The sequence below is a fragment of the Rhinoderma darwinii genome, chromosome 7 (genome assembly GCF_050947455.1).
Source record: "Rhinoderma darwinii isolate aRhiDar2 chromosome 7, aRhiDar2.hap1, whole genome shotgun sequence".
Lineage (NCBI taxonomy): Eukaryota > Metazoa > Chordata > Amphibia > Anura > Rhinodermatidae > Rhinoderma > Rhinoderma darwinii.
The window spans coordinates 48,465,728-48,484,916 of record NC_134693.1 but is presented as its reverse complement, the minus strand read 5'-3'; the positions used below and the strand labels follow the sequence as shown (position 1 = coordinate 48,484,916).

At 40.9% G+C, this 19,189-nt stretch overlaps 11 non-coding genes across 11 annotated transcripts; all 11 read left to right on the top strand.

The window, feature by feature from the left end:
- Positions 1 to 2,302: 2,302 nt before the first annotated feature.
- TRNAF-GAA (transfer RNA phenylalanine (anticodon GAA)) lies at positions 2,303 to 2,375 on the top strand. Its single transcript has one exon. It is a non-coding gene; the product is annotated as a tRNA-Phe (tRNA).
- A 339-nt stretch (positions 2,376 to 2,714) lies between these two features.
- TRNAF-GAA (transfer RNA phenylalanine (anticodon GAA)) lies at positions 2,715 to 2,787 on the top strand. Its single transcript has one exon. It is a non-coding gene; the product is annotated as a tRNA-Phe (tRNA).
- Positions 2,788 to 4,203: 1,416 nt separating this feature from the next.
- TRNAF-GAA (transfer RNA phenylalanine (anticodon GAA)) lies at positions 4,204 to 4,276 on the top strand. Its single transcript has one exon. It is a non-coding gene; the product is annotated as a tRNA-Phe (tRNA).
- Positions 4,277 to 5,442: 1,166 nt separating this feature from the next.
- On the top strand, positions 5,443 to 5,515 carry TRNAF-GAA (transfer RNA phenylalanine (anticodon GAA)). Its single transcript has one exon. It is a non-coding gene; the product is annotated as a tRNA-Phe (tRNA).
- Positions 5,516 to 6,947: 1,432 nt separating this feature from the next.
- On the top strand, positions 6,948 to 7,020 carry TRNAF-GAA (transfer RNA phenylalanine (anticodon GAA)). The gene has a single exon. It is a non-coding gene; the product is annotated as a tRNA-Phe (tRNA).
- Positions 7,021 to 7,777: 757 nt separating this feature from the next.
- TRNAF-GAA (transfer RNA phenylalanine (anticodon GAA)) lies at positions 7,778 to 7,850 on the top strand. Its single transcript has one exon. It is a non-coding gene; the product is annotated as a tRNA-Phe (tRNA).
- Positions 7,851 to 8,606: 756 nt separating this feature from the next.
- TRNAF-GAA (transfer RNA phenylalanine (anticodon GAA)) lies at positions 8,607 to 8,679 on the top strand. The gene has a single exon. It is a non-coding gene; the product is annotated as a tRNA-Phe (tRNA).
- Positions 8,680 to 9,026: 347 nt separating this feature from the next.
- TRNAF-GAA (transfer RNA phenylalanine (anticodon GAA)) lies at positions 9,027 to 9,099 on the top strand. The gene has a single exon. It is a non-coding gene; the product is annotated as a tRNA-Phe (tRNA).
- Positions 9,100 to 15,810: 6,711 nt separating this feature from the next.
- TRNAF-GAA (transfer RNA phenylalanine (anticodon GAA)) lies at positions 15,811 to 15,883 on the top strand. Its single transcript has one exon. It is a non-coding gene; the product is annotated as a tRNA-Phe (tRNA).
- Positions 15,884 to 16,907: 1,024 nt separating this feature from the next.
- Positions 16,908 to 16,980, top strand: TRNAF-GAA (transfer RNA phenylalanine (anticodon GAA)). Its single transcript has one exon. It is a non-coding gene; the product is annotated as a tRNA-Phe (tRNA).
- Positions 16,981 to 18,443: 1,463 nt separating this feature from the next.
- TRNAF-GAA (transfer RNA phenylalanine (anticodon GAA)) lies at positions 18,444 to 18,516 on the top strand. The gene has a single exon. It is a non-coding gene; the product is annotated as a tRNA-Phe (tRNA).
- The last annotated feature ends 673 nt before the right edge of the window (positions 18,517 to 19,189 follow it).

Genomic DNA, 19,189 nt, shown 5'->3' with positions numbered 1-19,189 from the left:
GATTTTGGGGTGTCTCAAAGCTTCCCTTCTCCCCGGATGTTTAGTCACTGGATTCCCCAGGGCTGAATGTCGGGTTCCGCTGAGCACATTTCCTCTCCTTGCTTGCTGTAAGTTTTAATGGTCAAAGTACTATTTTAATCTACAATTTCTGATTGTAACAAAAGCTCCCTTTTTATTAAAGTGTTACGATTTTACATTATGTTGCGACAACTCTTTATCCATCCAAAAGTGAGAAAGGACAGCCTGTAAAGATCCGGAGTCGCAAAAAATATCAAGATCTTAAAGTGCGTAAGCCGAAATAGCTCAGTTGGGAGAGCGTTAGACTGAAGATCTAAAGGTCCCGGGTTTCGGCAGTTACTATTTTACTTATAACTAAGAATCGTGTCCCAGAAAAATCTAAATTCTTTGGGATTTTGGGGTGTCTCAAAGCTTCCCTTCTCCCCGGATGTTTAGTCACTGGATTCCCCAGGGCTGAATGTCGGGTTCCGCTGAGCACATTTCCTCTCCTTGCTTGCTGTAAGTTTTAATGGTCAAAGTACTATTTTAATCTACAATTTCTGATTGTAACAAAAGCTCCCTTTTTATTAAAGTGTTACGATTTTACATTATGTTGCGACAACTCTTTATCCATCCAAAAGTGAGAAAGGACAGCCTGTAAATATCCGGAGTCGCAAAAAATTTTGGGGTGTCTCAAAGCTTCCCTTCTCCCCGGATGTTTAGTCTCTGGATTCCCCAGGGCTGAATGTCGGGTTCCGCTGAGCACATTTCCTCTCCTTGCTTGCTGTAAGTTTTAATGGTCAAAGTACTATTTTAATCTACAACTTCTGATTGTAACAAAAGCTCCCTTTTTATTAAAGTGTTACGATTTTACATTATGTTGCGGCAAATCTTTATCCATCCAAAAGTGAGAAAGGACAGCCTGTAAATATCCGGAGTCGCAAAAAATTTTGGGGTGTCTCAAAGCTTCCCTTCTCCCCGGATGTTTAGTCTCTGGATTCCCCAGGGCTGAATGTCGGGTTCCGCTGAGCACATTTCCTCTCCTTGCTTGCTGTAAGTTTTAATGGTCAAAGTACTATTTTAATCTACAATTTCTGATTGTAACAAAAGCTCCCTTTTTATTAAAGTGTTACGATTTTACATTATGTTGCGGCAACTCTTTATCCATCCAAAAGTGAGAAAGGACAGCCTGTAAATATCCGGAGTCGCAAAAAATTTTGGGGTGTCTCAAAGCTTCCCTTCTCCCCGGATGTTTAGTCTCTGGATTCCCCAGGGCTGAATGTCGGGTTCCGCTGAGCAGATTTCCTCTCCTTGCTTGCTGTAAGTTTTAATGGTCAAAGTACTATTTTAATCTGCAATTTCTGATTGTAACAAAAGCTCCCTTTTTATTAAAGTGTTACGATTTTACATTATGTTGCGACAACTCTTTATCCATCCAAAAGTGAGAAAGGACAGCCTGTAAATATCCGGAGTCGCAAAAAATTTTGGGGTGTCTCAAAGCTTCCCTTCTCCCCGGAGTTTAGTCTCTGGATTCCCCAGGGCTGAATGTCGGGTTCCGCTGAGCACATTTCCTCTCCTTGCTTGCTGTAAGTTTTAATGGTCAAAGTACTATTTTAATCTACAATTTCTGATTGTAACAAAAGCTCCCTTTTTATTAAAGTGTTACGATTTTACATTATGTTGCGGCAACTCTTTATCCATCCAAAAGTGAGAAAGGACAGCCTGTAAATATCTGGAGTCGCAAAAAATTTTGGGGTGTCTCAAAGCTTCCCTTCTCCCCGGATGTTTAGTCTCTGCATTCCCCAGGGCTGAATGTCGGGTTCCGCTGAGCACATTTCCTCTCCTTGCTTGCTGTAAGTTTTAATGGTCAAAGTACTATTTTAATCTACAATTTCTGATTGTAACAAAAGCTCCCTTTTTATTAAAGTGTTACGATTTTACATTATGTTGCGGCAACTCTTTATCCATCCAAAAGTGAGAAAGGACAGCCTGTAAATATCCGGAGTCGCAAAAAATTTTGGGGTGTCTCAAAGCTTCCCTTCTCCCCGGATGTTTAGTCTCTGGATTCCCCAGGGCTGAATGTCGGGTTCCGCTGAGCACATTTCCTCTCCTTGCTTGCTGTAAGTTTTAATGGTCAAAGTACTATTTTAATCTACAATTTCTGATTGTAACAAAAGCTCCCTTTTTATTAAAGTGTTACGATTTTACATTATGTTGCGACAACTCTTTATCCATCCAAAAGTGAGAAAGGACAGCCTGTAAAGATCTGGAGTCGCAAAAAATATCAAGATCTTAAAGTGCATAAGCTGAAATAGCTCAGTTGGTAGAGCGTTAGACTGAAGATCTAAAGGTCCCTGGTTCGATCCCGGGTTTCGGCAGGTACTACTTTTCTAATAACTATGAATCGTGTCCCAGAATAATCTAAATTCTTTGGGGTGTCTCAAAGCTTCCCTTCTCCCTGGATGTTTAGTCACTGGATTCCCCAGGGCTGAATGTCGGGTTCCGCTGAGCACATTTCCTCTCCTTGCTTGCTGTAAGTTTTAATGGTCAAAGTACTATTTTAATCTACAATTTCTGATTGTAACAAAAGCTCCCTTTTTATTAAAGTGTTACGATTTTACATTATGTTGCGGCAACTCTTTATCCATCCAAAAGTGAGAAAGGACAGCCTGTAAAGATCCGGAGTCGCAAAAAATATCAAGATCTAAAGTGCATAAGCCGAAATAGCTCATTTGGGAGAGCGTTAGACTGAAGATCTAAAGGTCCCTGGTTCCATCCCGGGTTTCGGCAGGTACTACTTTTCTTATAACTATGAATCGTGTCACAGAATAATCTAAATTCTTTGGGATTTTGGGGTGTCTCAAAGCTTCCCTTCTCCCCGGATGTTTAGTCTCTGGATTCCCCAGGGCTGAATGTCGGGTTCCGCTGAGCACATTTCCTCTCCTTGCTTGCTGTAAGTTTTAATGGTCAAAGTACTATTTTAATCTACAATTTCTGATTGTAACAAAAGCTCCCTTTTTATTAAAGTGTTACGATTTTACATTATGTTGCGGCAACTCTTTATCCATCCAAAAGTGAGAAAGGACAGCCTGTAAATATCCGGAGTCGCAAAAAATTTTGGGGTGTCTCAAAGCTTCCCTTCTCCCCGGATGTTTAGTCTCTGGATACCCCAGGGCTAAATGTCGGGTTCCGCTGAGCACATTTCCTCTCCTTGCTTGCTGTAAGTTTTAATGGTCAAAGTACTATTTTAATCTACAATTTCTGATTGTAACAAAAGCTCCCTTTTTATTAAAGTGTTACGATTTTACATTATGTTGCGACAACTCTTTATCCATCCAAAAGTGAGAAAGGACAGCCTGTAAATATCCGGAGTCGCAAAAAATTTTGGGGTGTCTCAAAGCTTCCCTTCTCCCCGGATGTTTAGTCTCTGGATTCCCCAGGGCTGAATGTCGGGTTCCGCTGAGCACATTTCCTCTCCTTGCTTGCTGTAAGTTTTAATGGTCAAAGTACTATTTTAATCTACAATTTCTGATTGTAACAAAAGCTCCCTTTTTATTAAAGTGTTACGATTTTACATTATGTTGCGACAACTCTTTATCCATCCAAAAGTGAGAAAGGACAGCCTGTAAATATCCGGAGTCGCAAAAAATTTTGGGGTGTCTCAAAGCTTCCCTTCTCCCCGGATGTTTAGTCTCTGGATTCCCCAGGGCTGAATGTCGGGTTCCGCTGAGCACATTTCCTCTCCTTGCTTGCTGTAAGTTTTAATGGTCAAAGTACTATTTTAATCTACAATTTCTGATTGTAACAAAAGCTCCCTTTTTATTAAAGTGTTACGATTTTACATTATGTTGCGGCAACTCTTTATCCATCCAAAAGTGAGAAAGGACAGCCTGTAAATATCCGGAGTCGCAAAAAATTTTGGGGTGTCTCAAAGTTTCCCTTCTCCCCGGATGTTTAGTCTCTGGATTCCCCAGGGCTGAATGTCGGGTTCTGCTGAGCACATTTCCTCTCCTTGCTTGCTGTAAGTTTTAATGGTCAAAGTACTATTTTAATCTACAATTTCTGATTGTAACAAAAGCTCCCTTTTTATTAAAGTGTTACGATTTTACATTATGTTGCGACAACTCTTTATCCATCCAAAAGTGAGAAAGGACAGCCTGTAAAGATCCGGAGTCGCAAAAAATATCAAGATCTTAAAGTGCATAAGCCGAAATAGCTCAGTTGGGAGAGCGTTAGACTGAAGATCTAAAGGTCCGTGGTTTGATCCCGGGTTTCGGCAGGTACTACTTTTCTTATAACTATGAATCGTGTCACAGAATAATCTAAATTCTTTGGGATTTTGGGGTGTCTCAAAGCTTCCCTTCTCCCCGGATGTTTCGTCTCTGGATTCCCCAGGGCTGAATGTCGGGTTCCGCTGAGCACATTTCCTCTCCTTGCTTGCTGTAAGTTTTAATGGTCAAAGTACTATTTTAATCTACAATTTCTGATTGTAACAAAAGCTCCCTTTTTATTAAAGTGTTACGATTTTACATTATGTTGCGACAACTCTTTATCCATCCAAAAGTGAGAAAGGACAGCCTGTAAAGATCCGGAGTCGCAAAAAATATCAAGATCTTAAAGTGCGTAAGCCGAAATAGCTCAGTTGGGAGAGCGTTAGACTGAAGATCTAAAGGTCCCGGGTTTCGGCAGTTACTATTTTACTTATAACTAAGAATCGTGTCCCAGAAAAATCTAAATTCTTTGGGATTTTGGGGTGTCTCAAAGCTTCCCTTCTCCCCGGATGTTTAGTCACTGGATTCCCCAGGGCTGAATGTCGGGTTCCGCTGAGCACATTTCCTCTCCTTGCTTGCTGTAAGTTTTAATGGTCAAAGTACTATTTTAACCTACAATTTCTGATTGTAACAAAAGCTCCCTTTTTATTAAAGTGTTACGATTTTACATTATGTTGCGGCAACTCTTTATCCATCCAAAAGTGAGAAAGGACAGCCTGTAAAGATCCGGAGTCGCAAAAAATATCAAGATCTTAAAGTGCGTAAGCCGAAATAGCTCAGTTGGGAGAGCGTTAGACTGAAGATCTAAAGGTCCCGGGTTTCGGCAGTTACTATTTTACTTATAACTAAGAATCGTGTCCCAGAAAAATCTAAATTCTTTGGGATTTTGGGGTGTCTCAAAGCTTCCCTTCTCCCCGGATGTTTAGTCACTGGATTCCCCAGGGCTGAATGTCGGGTTCCGCTGAGCACATTTCCTCTCCTTGCTTGCTGTAAGTTTTAATGGTCAAAGTACTATTTTAATCTACAATTTCTGATTGTAACAAAAGCTCCCTTTTTATTAAAGTGTTACGATTTTACATTATGTTGCGACAACTCTTTATCCATCCAAAAGTGAGAAAGGACAGCCTGTAAAGATCCGGAGTCGCAAAAAATATCAAGATCTTAAAGTGCATAAGCCGAAATAGCTCAGTTGGGAGAGCGTTAGACTGAAGATCTAAAGGTCCCTGGTTCGATCCCAGGTTTCGACAGGTACTACTTTTCTTATAACTATGAATCGTGTCCCAGAATAATCTAAATTCTTTGGGATTTTGGGGTGTCTCAAAGCTTCCCTTCTCCCCGGATGTTTAGTCTCTGGATTCCCCAGGGCTGAATGTCGGGTTCCGCTGAGCACATTTCCTCTCCTTGCTTGCTGTAAGTTTTAATGGTCAAAGTACTATTTTAATCTACAATTTCTGATTGTAACAAAAGCTCCCTTTTTATTAAAGTGTTACGATTTTACATTATGTTGCGGCAACTCTTTATCCATCCAAAAGTGAGAAAGGACAGCCTGTAAAGATCCGGAGTCGCAAAAAATATCAAGATCTAAAGTGCATAAGCCGAAATAGCTCAGTTGGGAGAGCGTTAGACTGAAGATCTAAAGGTCCCGGGTTTCGGCAGTTACTATTTTACTTATAACTAAGAATCGTGTCCCAGAAAAATCTAAATTCTTTGGGATTTTGGGGTGTCTCAAAGCTTCCCTTCTCCCCGGATGTTTAGTCACTGGATTCCCCAGGGCTGAATGTCGGGTTCCGCTGAGCACATTTCCTCTCCTTGCTTGCTGTAAGTTTTAATGGTCAAAGTACTATTTTAATCTACAATTTCTGATTGTAACAAAAGCTCCCTTTTTATTAAAGTGTTACGATTTTACATTATGTTGCGACAACTCTTTATCCATCCAAAAGTGAGAAAGGACAGCCTGTAAAGATCCGGAGTCGCAGAAAATGTCAAGATCTTAAAGTGCATAAGCCGAAATAGCTCAGTTGGGAGAGCGTTAGACTGAAGATCTAAAGGTCCCGGGTTTCGGCAGTTACTATTTTACTTATAACTAAGAATCGTGTCCCAGAAAAATCTAAATTCTTTGGGATTTTGGGGTGTCTCAAAGCTTCCCTTCTCCCCGGAGGTTTAGTCACTGGATTCCCCAGGGCTGAATGTCGGGTTCCGCTGAGCACATTTCCTCTCCTTGCTTGCTGTAAGTTTTAATGGTCAAAGTACTATTTTAATCTACAATTTCTGATTGTAACAAAAGCTCCCTTTTTATTAAAGTGTTACGATTTTACATTATGTTGCGGCAACTCTTTATCCATCCAAAAGTGAGAAAGGACAGCCTGTAAATATCCGGAGTCGCAAAAAGTTTTGGGGTGTCTCAAAGCTTCCCTTCTCCCCGGATGTTTAGTCTCTTGATTCCCCAGGGCTGAATGTCGGGTTCCGCTGAGCACATTTCCTCTCCTTGCTTGCTGTAAGTTTTAATGGTCAAAGTACTATTTTAATCTACAATTTCTGATTGTAACAAAAGCTCCCTTTTTATTAAAGTGTTACGATTTTACATTATGTTGCGACAACTCTTTATCCATCCAAAAGTGAGAAAGGACAGCCTGTAAAGATCCGGAGTCGCAGAAAATGTCAAGATCTTAAAGTGCATAAGCCGAAATAGCTCAGTTGGGAGAGCGTTAGACTGAAGATCTAAAGGTCCCTGGTTCGATCCCGGGTTTCGGCAGGTACTACTTTTCTAATAACTAAGAATCGTGTCCCAGAAAAATCTAAATTCTTTGAAATTTTGGGGTGTATCAAAGCTTCCCTTCTCCCCGGATGTTTAGTCACTGGATTCCCCAGGGCTGAATGTCGGGTTCCGCTGAGCACATTTCCTCTCCTTGCTTGCTGTAAGTTTTAATGGTCAAAGTACTATTTTAACCTACAATTTCTGATTGTAACAAAAGCTCCCTTTTTATTAAAGTGTTACAATTTTACATTATGTTGCGGCAACTCTTTATCCATCCAAAAGTGAGAAAGGACAGCCTGTAAAGATCCGGAGTCGCAAAAAATATCAAGATCTTAAAGTGCGTAAGCCGAAATAGCTCAGTTGGGAGAGCGTTAGACTGAAGATCTAAAGGTCCCGGGTTTCGGCAGTTACTATTTTACTTATAACTAAGAATCGTGTCCCAGAAAAATCTAAATTCTTTGGGATTTTGGGGTGTATCAAAGCTTCCCTTCTCCCCGGATGTTTAGTCACTGGATTCCCCAGGGCTGAATGTCGGGTTCCGCTGAGCACATTTCCTCTCCTGGCTTGCTGTAAGTTTTAATGGTCAAAGTACTATTTTAATCTACAATTTCTGATTGTAACAAAAGCTCCCTTTTTATTAAAGTGTTACGATTTTACATTATGTTGCGACAACTCTTTATCCATCCAAAAGTGAGAATGGACAGCCTGTAAAGATCCGGAGTCGCAAAAAATATCAAGATCTTAAAGTGCATAAGCCGAAATAGCTCAGTTGGGAGAGCGTTAGACTGAAGATCTAAAGGTCTCTTGTTCGATCCCAGGTTTCGACAGGTACTACTTTTCTTATAACTATGAATCGTGTCCCAGAATAATCTAAATTCTTTGGGATTTTGGGGTGTCTCAAAGCTTCCCTTCTCCCCGGATGTTTAGTCTCTGGATTCCCCAGGGCTGAATGTCGGGTTCCGCTGAGCACATTTCCTCTCCTTGCTTGCTGTAAGTTTTAATGGTCAAAGTACTATTTTAATCTACAATTTCTGATTGTAACAAAAGCTCCCTTTTTATTAAAGTGTTACGATTTTACATTATGTTGCGGCAACTCTTTATCCATCCAAAAGTGAGAAAGGACAGCCTGTAAAGATCCGGAGTCGCAAAAAATATCAAGATCTAAAGTGCATAAGCCGAAATAGCTCAGTTGGGAGAGCGTTAGACTGAAGATCTAAAGGTCCCGGGTTTCGGCAGTTACTATTTTACTTATAACTAAGAATCGTGTCCCAGAAAAATCTAAATTCTTTGGGATTTTGGGGTGTCTCAAAGCTTCCCTTCTCCCCGGATGTTTAGTCACTGGATTCCCCAGGGCTGAATGTCGGGTTCCGCTGAGCACATTTCCTCTCCTTGCTTGCTGTAAGTTTTAATGGTCAAAGTACTATTTTAATCTACAATTTCTGATTGTAACAAAAGCTCCCTTTTTATTAAAGTGTTACGATTTTACATTATATTGCGACAACTCTTTATCCATCCAAAAGTGAGAAAGGACAGCCTGTAAAGATCCGGAGTCGCAAAAAATATCAAGATCTTAAAGTGCGTAAGCCGAAATAGCTCAGTTGGGAGAGCGTTAGACTGAAGATCTAAAGGTCCCTGGTTCGATCCCAGGTTTCAACAGGTACTACTTTTCTTATAACTATGAATCGTGTCCCAGAATAATCTAAATTCTTTGGGATTTTGGGGTGTCTCAAAGCTTCCCTTCTCCCCGGATGTTTAGTCTCTGGATTTCCCAGGGCTGAATGTCGGGTTCCGCTGAGCACATTTCCTCTCCTTGCTTGCTGTAAGTTTTAATGGTCAAAGTACTATTTTAATCTACAATTTCTGATTGTAACAAAAGCTCCCTTTTTATTAAAGTGTTACGATTTTACATTATGTTGCGGCAACTCTTTATCCATCCAAAAGTGAGAAAGGACAGCCTGTAAAGATCCGGAGTCGCAAAAAATATCAAGATCTAAAGTGCATAAGCCGAAATAGCTCAATTGGGACAGCGTTAGACTGAAGATCTAAAGGTCCCTGGTTCAATCCCGGGTTTCGGCAGGTACTACTTTTCTTATAACTATGAATCGTGTCACAGAATAATCTAAATTCTTTGGGATTTTGGGGTGTCTCAAAGCTTCCCTTCTCCCCGGATGTTTAGTCTCTGGATTCCCCAGGGCTGAATGTCGGGTTCCGCTGAGCACATTTCCTCTCCTTGCTTGCTGTAAGTTTTAATGGTCAAAGTACTATTTTAATCTACAATTTCTGATTGTAACAAAAGCTCCCTTTTTATTAAAGTGTTACGATTTTACATTATGTTGCGGCAACTCTTTATCCATCCAAAAGTGAGAAAGGACAGCCTGTAAATATCCGGAGTCGCAAAAAATTTTGGGGTGTCTCAAAGCTTCCCTTCTCCCCGGATGTTTAGTCTCTGGATTCCCCAGGGCTGAATGTCGGATTCCGCTGAGCACATTTCCTCTCCTTGCTTGCTGTAAGTTTTAATGGTCAAAGTACTATTTTAATCTACAATTTCTGATTGTAACAAAAGCTCCCTTTTTATTAAAGTGTTACGATTTTACATTATGTTGCGGCAACTCTTTATCCATCCAAAAGTGAGAAAGGACAGCCTGTAAATATCCGGAGTCGCAAAAAATTTTGGGGTGTCTCAAAGCTTCCCTTCTCCCCGGATGTTTAGTCTCTGGATTCCCCAGGGCTGAATGTCGGGTTCCGCTGAGCAGATTTCCTCTCCTTGCTTGCTGTAAGTTTTAATGGTCAAAGTACTATTTTAATCTACAATTTCTGATTGTAACAAAAGCTCCCTTTTTATTAAAGTGTTACGATTTTACATTATGTTGCGACAACTCTTTATCCATCCAAAAGTGAGAAAGGACAGCCTGTAAATATCCGGAGTCGCAAAAAATTTTGGGGTGTCTCAAAGCTTCCCTTCTCCCCGGATGTTTAGTCTCTGGATTCCCCAGGGCTGAATGTCGGATTCCGCTGAGCACATTTCCTCTCCTTGCTTGCTGTAAGTTTTAATGGTCAAAGTACTATTTTAATCTACAATTTCTGATTGTAACAAAAGCTCCCTTTTTATTAAAGTGTTACGATTTTACATTATGTTGCGGCAACTCTTTATCCATCCAAAAGTGAGAAAGGACAGCCTGTAAATATCCGGAGTCGCAAAAAATTTTGGGGTGTCTCAAAGCTTCCCTTCTCCCCGGATGTTTAGTCTCTGGATTCCCCAGGGCTGAATGTCGGGTTCCGCTGAGCAGATTTCCTCTCCTTGCTTGCTGTAAGTTTTAATGGTCAAAGTACTATTTTAATCTACAATTTCTGATTGTAACAAAAGCTCCCTTTTTATTAAAGTGTTACGATTTTACATTATGTTGCGACAACTCTTTATCCATCCAAAAGTGAGAAAGGACAGCCTGTAAATATCCGGAGTCGCAAAAAATTTTGGGGTGTCTCAAAGCTTCCCTTCTCCCCGGATGTTTAGTCTCTGGATTCCCCAGGGCTGAATGTCGGGTTCCGCTGAGCACATTTCCTCTCCTTGCTTGCTGTAAGTTTTAATGGTCAAAGTACTATTTTAATCTACAATTTCTGATTGTAACAAAAGCTCCCTTTTTATTAACCCCTTAAGGACGCAGCCTAGTTTGGGCCTTAAGGCTCAGAGCCCATTTTTCAAATCTGACATATTTCACTTTATGTGGTAATAACGTCGGAATGCTTAAACCTATCCAAGCGAGATTGTTTTCTCGTGACACTTTGGGCTTCATGTTCGTGGTAAAATTTGGTCGATATATTCAGTCTTTATTTGTGAAAAATTGCAAAATTTAGAGAAAATTTACAAAAAATAGCATTTTTCAGAATTTAAATGCATCTGCTTGAAAAACAGACGGTTATACCACCCAAAATAGTTACTAGTTCACATTTCCCATATGTCTACTTTAGATTGGCATCGTTTTTTGAACATTATTTTATTTTTCTTGGACGTTACAAGGTTTAGAACATAAACAGCAATTTCTCATATTCTTAAGAAAATTTCAAAAGCCTTTTTTTGAAGGTGCCAGTTCAGTTCTGAAGTGGATTTGAGGGGCCTATGTATTAGAAACCCCCATAAAACACCCCATTTTAAAAACTAGACCCCTCAAAGTATTCAAAACAGCATATAGAAAGTTTTTTAACCCTTCAGGCATTTCACAGGAATTAAAGCAAAGTGGAAATGAAATTTGCAAATTTCATTTTTTCTGCTGAATTTCAATTTTATTCAATTTTTTTTTAGTAACAGAGAAGGTTTTACCAGAGAAACACTACTAAATATGTATTGTCCAGATTCTGCAGTTTTTAGAAATGTCCCACATGTGGCCCTACTGCGCTCGTGGACTAAAACACAAGCCCTAGAAGCAAAGAAGCACCTAGTGCATTTTGAGGCCTCTTTTTTATTAGAATATATTTTAGGCAGCATGCCAGGTTTGAAGAGGCGTTGAGGTATCAAAACAATGGAAACCCACCAGAAGTGACCCCATTTTGGAAATTACACCCCTCAAGGAATTCATTTATGGTTTTTGTTATCATTTTGACCGCACAGTTTTTTCACAGCACCTATTTGAATTGGGCTGTGAAATGAAAAAAATGATATTTTTTCCAATAAAATGTCATTTTTGATCAAATTTTCTTATTTTCACAGGGAACAACATACCCCATTTTGTTGCCCAATTTGTCCTTAGTGCGGCAATACCCCATTTGTGGTGATAAACTGCCGTTTGGGCCCATGGGAGGGCTCAGAAGGAAAGGAGCGCTATGTGTTTGTTGGAGTCCAGATTTTGCTGGATTGGTTTTCGGGTGCCATGTCGCATTTGCAGAGCCCCAGAGGTATCAAAGCAATGGAAACCCACCCGAAGTGACCCCATTTTGGAAACTACACCCCTCAAGGAATTCATTTATGGTTTTTGTTATCATTTTGACCGCACAGGTTTTTCACAGCACCTATTTGAATTGGGCTGTGAAATGAAAAAAATTATATTTTTTCCAATAAGATGTCATTTTTGATCAAAATTTCTTATTTTCACAGGGAACAACATACCCCATTTTGTTGCCCAATTTGTCCTTAGTGCGGCAATACCCCATTTGTGGTGATAAACTGCCGTTTGGGCCCATGGGAGGGCTCAGACGGAAAGGAGCGCTATGTGTTTGTTGGAGTCCAGATTTTGCTGGATTGGTTTTCGGGTGCCATGTTGCATTTGCAGAGCCCCAGAGGTATCAAAGCAATGGAAACCCACCAGAAGTGACCCCATTTTGGAAACTACACCCCTCAAGGAATTCATTTATGGTTTTTGTTATCATTTTGACCGCACAGTTTTTTCACAGCACCTATTTGAATTGGGCTGTGAAATGAAAAAAATGATATTTTTTCCAATAAGATGTCATTTTTGATCAAAATTTCTTATTTTCACAAGGAACAACATACCCCATTTTGTTGCCCAATTTGTCCTTAGTGCGGCAATACCCCATTTGTGGTGATAAACTGCCCTTTGGGCCCATGGGAGGGCTCAGAAGGAAAGGACCACCATTTGGCCTACTGGAGCTTTTCTGGTGCTAAGTCATGTGTGCAGAAGCCCCTGAGGTACCAGTACAGTTGAAACCCCCGAGAAGTGACCCCATTTTAAAAACTACACCCCTTAAGACATTCATCTAGAGGTGTAGTGAGCATTTTGACCCCACAGGTACTGTGTAAAAGATAATGCGCAGCAGATGGTGCAGTGTGAGATTTGCAATTTTATATATGTATATGCCATTTCAGTGTCCAATATAGTGTGCCCAGCATGCGCCACCGGAGATATACACCCCTTAAATTGTAATGTGGGTTCTCCTGGGTACGACAATACCCTACATGTGGCTGTTATCAGCTGCCTGGGCATACGGCAGGGCTCAGAAGGGAAAGATGAGGGGGGTAAGCTGTGCGGAGTGCATCAGGGTAAATTAAAAATCAAGGGATGTATGATACATTTTAAAACAATCTTTTATACAGAGCCCTGGTTTTTCGGGACACGTGTCACATTGGTATATTGTGTTCTTCCTTATCCCCCTCTTATAGCAGACTCTGCACCTCTTTTGACTCTTTCCCTTTCCACCGGTTTGGGGACCTTCTCCTGGAAAGTGTTGCCCTGGTACGATGCGTGTGACCTCGCTTCCAGAAGTACTGGGTGCCCCCCCTTCCTGGTCCCTAAAGATTAGATCTTGAAATTCCAGGAAAGTTCCCCTCTGGCCTGCACATCGACGTAGCACATACGCATTGTACAAAGCCATCTGTATGATGTGCCCGGCCAGCTTCTTATACCACACCGCATGGCGCTGTAGGGCTTCAGGACTTGATTTGACAAGTCCATCCCTCCCATGTACCTATTGTAGTCCAGGATGCAGTCTGGTTTGGGGGTGGCCTTTCCTTCATATATCCTAAACCTGTAGGTATACCCTGATGCACTCTCGCACAGCTTATACATCTTCACGCCATACCTTGCCCTCTTACCTGGCAGGTACTGGCGGAATTGAACCCTCCCTTTAAAATGTACCAGGGACTCATCAATAGAAAAACACTTCTCGGGGGTGTATGCTTGGGAAAACCGGGCACTGGAACGGTCTAATAGGGGTCTCCGTTTATACAAACGGTCAAAACTGGGGTCATCTCGGAGTGGGCACGGCTCATTATCAGTATAATGTAAGAAGCGAAGTATTGCCTCATTTATTTATTTTTTTAGGTTCCAGTTCATTTCTGAAGTTGCTTTGAGGGGCCCATATATTAGAAACCCCTATCAAACACCCCATTTTAGAAACTAGACCCCTCAAAGTATTCACAACAGCATTTAGAAAGTTTATGAACCCTTTAGGTGTTTCACAGAAATTTAGAGCAAAGTAGAGGTGAAATTTACTCTTTTTATACCATTTTTTTTATAACACAAAAGGACTTATCAGAGAAACGCAACTCAATACTTATTGCCCAGATTCTGCAGTTTAGAGAAATATCCCACATGTGGCCCTCGGGCGGTAATGGACTGAAGCACCGGCCTCCGAAGCAAAGGAGCACCTAGCGGATTTTGAGCCCTCTTTTTTATTAGGCACCATGTCCGGTTTGAAGAGGTCTTGTGGTGCCAAAACATTGGAAACCCCCCAAAAGTGACCCCAATTTGGAAACTAGACCCCTTGAGGAATCCATTGTAGTTTTCTTGGGGTGCATGCGGCTTTTTGATCAGTTTTTATTCCATTTTTAGGTGGCGTGGTGACTAATAAACAGCAATTCTACTATTGTTTTTGTATACTTTTTTTTTTACAGCGTTCACCGTGCGCTATAAATGACATATTCACTTTATTCTGCGGGGCGATACGATCACGGCGATACCAGATGTTTATAGTTTTTTTTTATGTCTTATGGCGTTTGCACAATAAAATACGTTTTGTAAACAATCATTCACTTTTTGTTACCTTATTCTAAGAGCCAGAACGTTTTTATTTTTCAATCAATAAAGGCGTGCGAGGACTTTTTTTTTGCTTAACGAACTGTATTTTCCATCAGTACCATTTTTAGGTACATGCGACTTTTTGATCTCTTTTTATTCCATTTTTTGGGAGGTGAAGTGACCAAACAATTGTGATTGTGGTACGGTTTATTAATATTTTTTTTTACGGCGTTCACCGTGCGGGATAAATAACAAAATAATTTTGTAGCTCAGGCCGTTACGGACGCGGCGATACCAATTATGTATAGTTTATTTGTTTGTTTATATATTTTTATTAATAATAAAGGACTGATAAGGGAAAAAGTGGGACTTTTACTTTTATTACTTTTAAAACTTTTATTTTCTTATTTTTACACATCTTTTTTTAACTTTTTTTTTACTTTATTACTTTGTCCCACTAGGGGACATGAGGGCAGGAGGCCCTGATCGCTATTCTAATACACTGCACTACATGCGTAGTGCAGTGTATTAGAACTGTCAGCTACTCACTGACAGCAAGCATAGTGGGTCCTGACGTTGTCAGGACCCACTAGGCTTCCGTCTATGGCATAGCCGGACGCCATTGTTTGGTGTCCGGTTGCCATAGTCACCATCGCCGGCCGCTATCGCGTAGCAGGCCGGCGATGGCAGCTTAACCCCTAAAAAGCCGCGATCTCTATAGAACGCGGCTTTTAAGGGGTTAATCAGCGGGGACACAGCGATCGGTCCCCGCTGTAGGAGCTGTGACAGCTGCTGAACAAGACAGCAGTGTCACAGCTCCTGTATGTGTCGGGAGGACGGCCGAAACGGCCGTTACTCCCGTGACGTACTATTACGTCATGGAGCGCGAACGATACAGCTGCCATGACGTAATAGTACGTCAAGGAGCGGGAAGGGGTTAAAGTGTTACGATTTTACATTATGTTGCGGCAACTCTTTATCCATCCAAAAGTGAGAAAGGACAGCCTGTAAATATCCGGAGTCGCAAAAAATTTTGGGGTGTCTCAAAGCTTCCCTTCTCCCCGGATGTTTAGTCTCTGGATTCCCCAGGGCTGAATGTCGGGTTCCGCTGAGCACATTTCCTCTCCTTGCTTGCTGTAAGTTTTCATGGTCAAAGTACTATTTTAATCTACAATTTCTGATTGTAACAAAAGCTCCCTTTTTATTAAAGTGTTACGATTTTACATTATGTTGCGACAACTCTTTATCCATCCAAAAGTGAGAAAGGACAGCCTGTAAAGATCCGGAGTCGCAAAAAATATCAAGATCTTAAAGTGCATAAGCCGAAATAGCTCAGTTGGGAGAGCGTTAGACTGAAGATCTAAAGGTCCCTGGTTCGATCCCGGGTTTCAGCAGGTACTACTTTTCTTATAACTATGAATCGTGTCACAGAATAATCTAAATTCTTTGGGATTTTGGGGTGTCTCAAAGCTTCCCTTCTCCCCGGATGTTTCGTCTCTGGATTCCCCAGGGCTGAATGTCGGGTTCCGCTGAGCACATTTCCTCTCCTTGCTTGCTGTAAGTTTTAATGGTCAAAATACTATTTTAATCTAGAAATTCTGATTGTAACAAAAGCTCCCTTTTTATTAACGTGTTACGATTTTACATTATGTTGCGACAACTCTTTATCCATCCAAAAGTGAGAAAGGACAGCCTGTAAAGATCCGGAGTCGCAAAAAATATCAAGATCTTAAAGTGCGTAAGCCGAAATAGCTCAGTTGGGAGAGCGTTAGACTGAAGATCTAAAGGTCCCGGGTTTCGGCAGTTACTATTTTACTTATAACTAAGAATCGTGTCCCAGAAAAATCTAAATTCTTTGGGATTTTGGGGTGTCTCAAAGCTTCCCTTCTCCCCGGATGTTTAGTCACTGGATTCCCCGGGGCTGAATGTCGGGTTCCGCTGAGCACATTTCCTCTCCTTGCTTGCTGTAAGTTTTAATGGTCAAAGTACTATTTTAATCTACAATTTCTGATTGTAACAAAAGCTCCCTTTTTATTAAAGTGTTACGATTTTACATTATGTTGCGGCAACTCTTTATCCATCCAAAAGTGAGAAAGGACAGCCTGTAAATATCCGGAGTCGCAAAAAATTTTGGGGTGTCTCAAAGCTTCCCTTCTCCCCGGATGTTTAGTCTCTGGATTCCCCAGGGCTGAATGTCGGGTTCCGCTGAGCACATTTCCTCTCCTTGCTTGCTGTAAGTTTTAATGGTCAAAGTACTATTTTAATCTACAATTTCTGATTGTAACAAAAGCTCCCTTTTTATTAAAGTGTTACGATTTTACATTATGTTGCGACAACTCTTTATCCATCCAAAAGTGAGAAAGGACAGCCTGTAAAGATCCGGAGTCGCAAAAAATATCAAGATCTTAAAGTGCATAAGCCGAAATAGCTCAGTTGGGAGAGCGTTAGACTGAAGATCTAAAGGTCCCTGGTTCAATCCCGGGTTTCGGCAGGTACTACTTTTTTTATAACTATGAATCGTGTCACAGAATAATCTAAATTCTTTGGGATTTTGGGGTGTCTCAAAGCTTCCCTTCTCCCCGGATGTTTAGTCTCTGGATTCCCCAGGGCTGAATGTCGGGTTCCGCTGAGCACAATTCCTCTCCTTGCTTGCTGTAAGTTTTAATGGTCAAAGTACTATTTTAATCTACAATTTCTGATTGTAACAAAAGCTCCCTTTTTATTAAAGTGTTACGATTTTACATTATGTTGCGACAACTCTTTATCCATCCAAAAGTGAGAAAGGACAGCCTGTAAAGATCCGGAGTCGCAAAAAATATCAAGATCTTAAAGTGCGTAAGCAGAAATAGCTCAGTTGGGAGAGCTTTAGACTGAAGATCTAAAGGTCCCGGGTTTCGGCAGTTACTATTTTACTTATAACTAAGAATCGTGTCCCAGAAAAATCTAAATTCTTTGGGATTTTGGGGTGTCTCAAAGCTTCCCTTCTCCCCGGATGTTTAGTCACTGGATTCCCCAGGGCTGAATGTCGGGTTCCGCTGAGCACATTTCCTCTCCTTGCTTGCTGTAAGTTTTAATGGTCAAAGTACTATTTTAATCTACAATTTCTGAATGTAACAAAAGCTCCCTTTTTATTAAAGTGTTACGATTTTACATTATGTTGCGGCATACAATTACACTGTTGCAGTATACAACTCTTTATCCATCCAAAAGTGAGAAAGGACAGCCTGTAAAGATCCGGAGTCGCAAAAAATATCAAGATCTTTAAGTGCGTAAGCCGAAATAGCTCAGTTGGGAGAGCGTTAGACTGAAGATCTTAAGGTCCCTGGTTCGGTTTCGGCAGGTACTATTATTCTTATAACTAAGAATCGTGTCCCAGAATAATCTAAATTCTTTGGGATTTTGGGGTGTCTCAAAGCTTCCCTTCTCCCCGGATGTTTCGTCTCTGGATTCCCCAGGGCTGAATGTCGGGTTCCGCTGAGCACATTTCCTCTCCTTGCTTGCTGTAAGTTTTAATGGTCAAAGTACTATTTTAATCTACAATTTCTGATTGTAACAAAAGCTCCCTTTTTATTAAAGTGTTACGATTTTACATTATGTTGCGGCAACTCTTTATCCATCCAAAAGTGAGAAAGGACAGCCTGTAAATATCCGGAGTCGCAAAAAATTTTGGGGTGTCTCAAAGCTTCCCTTCTCCCCGGATGTTTAGTCTCTGGATTCCCCAGGGCTGAATGTCGGGTTCCGCTGAGCACATTTCCTCTCCTTGCTTGCTGTAAGTTTTAATGGTCAAAGTACTATTTTAATCTACAATTTCTGATTGTAACAAAAGCTCCCTTTTTATTAAAGTGTTACGATTTTACATTATGTTGCGACAACTCTTTATCCATCCAAAAGTGAGAAAGGACAGCCTGTAAAGATCCGGAGTCGCAAAAAATATCAAGATCTTAAAGTGCATAAGCCGAAATAGCTCAGTTGGGAGAGCGTTAGACTGAAGATCTAAAGGTCCCTGGTTCAATCCCGGGTTTCGGCAGGTACTACTTTTTTTATAACTATGAATCGTGTCACAGAATAATCTAAATTCTTTGGGATTTTGGGGTGTCTCAAAGCTTCCCTTCTCCCCGGATGTTTAGTCTCTGGATTCCCCAGGGCTGAATGTCGGGTTCCGCTGAGCACAATTCCTCTCCTTGCTTGCTGTAAGTTTTAATGGTCAAAGTACTATTTTAATCTACAATTTCTGATTGTAACAAAAGCTCCCTTTTTATTAAAGTGTTACGATTTTACATTATGTTGCGACAACTCTTTATCCATCCAAAAGTGAGAAAGGACAGCCTGTAAAGATCCGGAGTCGCAAAAAATATCAAGATCTTAAAGTGCGTAAGCAGAAATAGCTCAGTTGGGAGAGCTTTAGACTGAAGATCTAAAGGTCCCGGGTTTCGGCAGTTACTATTTTACTTATAACTAAGAATCGTGTCCCAGAAAAATCTAAATTCTTTGGGATTTTGGGGTGTCTCAAAGCTTCCCTTCTCCCCGGATGTTTAGTCACTGGATTCCCCAGGGCTGAATGTCGGGTTCCGCTGAGCACATTTCCTCTCCTTGCTTGCTGTAAGTTTTAATGGTCAAAGTACTATTTTAATCTACAATTTCTGAATGTAACAAAAGCTCCCTTTTTATTAAAGTGTTACGATTTTACATTATGTTGCGGC